This window comes from Anoplophora glabripennis, unplaced genomic scaffold, assembly GCF_000390285.2.
Source record: "Anoplophora glabripennis isolate ALB-LARVAE unplaced genomic scaffold, Agla_2.0 scaffold888, whole genome shotgun sequence".
Taxonomy (NCBI): domain Eukaryota; kingdom Metazoa; phylum Arthropoda; class Insecta; order Coleoptera; family Cerambycidae; genus Anoplophora; species Anoplophora glabripennis.
The window spans coordinates 167,021-171,275 of record NW_019416990.1 but is presented as its reverse complement, the minus strand read 5'-3'; the positions used below and the strand labels follow the sequence as shown (position 1 = coordinate 171,275).

Below are 4,255 nucleotides of genomic sequence, written 5' to 3'. Positions count from 1 at the left end.
CCAAAGTGGGATTAATTCAAGAGCGATTTTCTCAGAAACCGTTAAAGATAACGATTTGAAACAAGAGTACCTTTTTAACGTAAAACAGTTCGGGAAAACGGAATTTGCTGTCCAATTTGTTAAAAAGTCAAAGATGAAAAAGTTACACACGCAAAGTTCCAAGGGTCCCCCCGTACCCATCCCTATGGACCTTGTGGAAATAAATGGATTAGTCCATCAAATTGCTCATCAAAATTTAGCTATGTATACCAGATTTCATTCATTTATCACAACGCGATTGAGAGATATTGCAAAAAAATGATTTCCATTCCTCCCTCTTCAATGGGTCCCTGTGCCCTCAGGAAGCATTTCCGGACCCATGTTCATATGAACTTTTTTACTTAGTTTTGATCATAGAATCGGCCTGTTCTGATCGGCTAATTATGAGACACCCTGTATATGATATTGTAAATATTATTATAGAAAGACCGTACAGTAGTAAATAATTTGTAGTAAGGAGAAAATAGTAGTAAAAATAAAATCAATTCTTGCAAGTAATACTTATTTGCAAAAATATATTTCAAACCATTTAGATTTTTTTGTACGGCATTTTGTTTTTGTTGATTATTGTTGTCAGTATTAACAAAATATATTAATGCCGTACAAAAATTTTTCACCGTGAAATCCTACTCTTCAGAGGGAAATTAATTTTCCTATAATTAGCACGTTTCATGAAAAATGTACGGCATGGCCAAAAATGTCGTTATTTTATAAAATAGAAATAAAATTCGTGAATTTGATGTTGGTACAAATACGCTACTTGCAAATAGAGGGTTGCACCCTGTATTCCTAACCCCTGTATCAGCAAGTACGTAGGCGTCGCTTAAAAATTTATCTATGTATCGATCCGATACATAGATAAATGTATGTATAAATGCCGTAAATCACCAAAACCCAAGCCAAAATTTTTGGAAAATCAAAAATTTTTCTGGCTTCCGGTATTGCTATTTTTGTACGGTATTAGGTGGACAGGTTTAGCTTACCTGTGTACCTGTGTACTCACCTGTACCAACAAGAATTGACGGCATAGTTTCTAAAGTTATTGTTATATGTGGTAGTATTGATTTATAAGTAATTCATGCTGGGTCAAATGACCCCATGAAAATTTCCGATGGGCTTGTAGTCTATTATCTAAATTTTTAGTCTTACAATCACTCAAAGAATCACACTTGAAGTTTGACCACGTACTTAAAAAACACCCTGTATACATTTGTCATTTCCAAATTTCTTTGTACTAGTCTATTTGAATAAAACGAGCACTTGCTTCTAAACAATTTTATTACGTTTACATAATTGCAGACATATAAAAAAGCTGGTTACTTGGATCCTCAGTGGTACGTTATAGAAGAGGGAGCGAGATACTGGAACAAAATCAAATGTTAAACAATTATTTTTCCATAAGAATAGGTTTAAAAGTAGTAGACATACTTTTGCAAAAATAGTAAAGTGTTCTTCAATCCATATAGTTAAATATATTTTTTAAATTTTGAAGGCTTACATTTTGGAAACGGAACAATTCTTTTTTAATTTTACCTGAGAAATATTGCTATAAAGTTTTTTGCGTTGAACACCTTGTATTTTAGTGTCCTAATGTGTGTGTAAAAATGATATAAATACAGAGATAAAGAGAAAACATTAAAACAATTATTTAATAAAAGTCAACTTACTATCTCAAAATACAATAAAATAAAGAGAGTGCAGATTTAAAAAAGTACGACCGCTGTAAATGTTTTGACCTCTAAAAGGACAGGTAATCGGAGAAAAATATCACCCAGTATATCGATCTGACTAAAGCTTTAAGAAATAAATCGCCGTAATAGTTCACATAAATGTGCAAAATTTTAACGCGATTGGTAAAAGGGTTATGAAGTTATTAATTAAATTAGTTTTTGACAACTTTGAAGGCTTGTAACTAAAAAACCAAAAATTTCTTTTTCGTAGAACGTATTTATTTACAGTCGTGAATATGCAGTCAAAAGTTCTCGGTGAAATTTGCGGATTACAATACAAGGTGGTTTCAAAGTTAGAACCCAGAACATAAATCTCTAGGTACCACTTTAGAACCAATATTATTCGTACTTCTTAATATTAAAGAGTTAAAACTAATTATTATTCGAAGTTATTAACTCTAGAAAACAACGGATGCATCATAGAACTAAAGTGTATTTTAATCTTTGGGTGATTGTTTCAGTCTTCCACCTCGAAATTAAATGCAATTTGATCATTGGTTTACTACGTACTACACAATACGCTAGTAAAGTATCTTTGGCGCTCAGCTTTTGCGCCATCTCGTGTTTTTTTTAAATCTTGACTATGCCGAAGCATCAGTGTCGTATGGTATAAATGGAATTTAATAAAGATTTATTATTAAATAAAATGAAAAAAAAAACAATCAAATCGTAAGTGTTGCATAGAGGGTGAAAATCCATAATTACAATTTTAGCTTTTTTACAGGACATTTATAAAAGTCAGCATTAACAACAGAGCGCTTACGTCTTGATTGTTTTTTTTTCATTTTATTTTGATAACAAATCCTTATTAAAATCGATTTAAAAAAACAGCGAGATGCTGCAAAGGCTACCCGTCAAAGATACTTTACTACCGTAGTGTATCGTGGAATGTTTCAGGATAAGCTTCTACGTTAGTTTGTAATCTTACCTTCTTATAACATCGTCTATTTACGAATATCCAACCAGGGGGACAGTTTAATGGACGAATAAGAATACCTCTTTTTTGACGTGGACCTAATGTGGCACCATTACTCAACACAACAAATATTACGTAGAGAAAAAATACACTATAAAATAAAATTCTCATTTTGATCTGAACAAGTATTTTCACTAAAGAATACAAATTTTATAGTCGGTTATGTTGTGTACTAGAACGTCTGCAATTTTTAAGAATCTGCTAGAAAATACAAATTATAAGCGATAAAGGTACATATTTATATATTATTTCTTATCTCATTCGTCAGTTTCTTTCACCGCTTCCGCTGGAAATGCAACAGTTTGTATTGAAAATGAGGCAAATGTAATACATAATGTAGGAGATGACGCACACCCAAATTTTCAACCCGGAAAAACCTTTAAAAACCACCCCTTTGGATGAAAATAATATAATTTTTTTTTCAGCTTGAAACGTTTTAATCATGCATTTTTATCAAATTAAAATTGATTTCTTGATTAAAAAATCTTTTTTATTGATTGCAACGCTTCAACCAATGAAAAATACCCATTCTTTCGAAAATAAAATGAAAAAATATTATTGAAAGAGTAGAAACAATTTAAATGTGCATTCGTATTAAATAAATATTTATTCCCTTCCCTTATAAAATAATTTTGAATTGATTGCAACTTTTCAACCCTTAAAAATTACCCCTTACATTTATAAATTTTTATTTTCCTTTTTAATAATAATAAATACAAAAAAAAAAACATTATAATTATATGTAAATGATTATTCGTCGTCACTGCTATTCTCTTCACAATCATGCTCGTCCTCTTCGATGATCAAAATAAACCGAGCTTCCGGCTGCCACAATTTGCTCCGCAATCTTTTTTGCAATTGCAAAAAAACATTTTCAGCAATTCTTCCGGAACAGGCAAACTACGCATTTTTATTGGTTCCAATACATCTTCGTTTTTTAACTATCCCCAGTCCGTTATATTAATATGTTTGTTTCCCATCCATATTTGTGTTTGTAGATAAACCCTTTTGATGTGCTCATCCAGGGCATCTACAGTTGGGACAAGGGATGATAATTTAACGGCACTGTTTTTAGTGGTGGCTTTAATAAACGATTCATATCGCATCTGTTCGAGCAAAACTGAGTAATGCTTCAAAATTCTTATTTGAACTAAATTTTCCTAAAATTATCACCTATACTCATGTTTATTTTTTTGACGATAACTTTCTTACTTTTTAAGATTTTTAATCGCACAAAGGCTCATTTTGCAGGGAATTGTAAGGGCTACGTGAACTGTTGAGTTGATCTTTTTTAAGTCCTTCATTCTTAAGTTTGAAGGATTTAAAGGGCTAGAAAAGGGTGGTTCTCTCATTCATATGATAACAAAAAATGGCGATATCTCGATTAATATTAATTTTAGAGGAATAAAAAAGAAAGCGAAATCTTCAGCAAAAATAAAGCTAATTTTTTTACGCTTGTATTTTTTTCGTACACCCTTTAATTTTTAAGTTACAGCGTAAAAATCGATTT

General features: G+C 31.2%; 1 long non-coding RNA gene across 1 annotated transcript; it reads right to left on the bottom strand.

The window, feature by feature from the left end:
* Positions 1-1,299: 1,299 nt before the first annotated feature.
* LOC108912892 lies at positions 1,300-2,942 on the bottom strand. Its single transcript, XR_001964585.1, has 2 exons — positions 2,698-2,942; positions 1,300-1,400 (listed from the first exon to the last, which is right to left on the bottom strand). It is a non-coding gene; the product is annotated as an uncharacterized LOC108912892 (long non-coding RNA).
* Between the last annotated feature and the right edge of the window lie 1,313 nt (positions 2,943-4,255).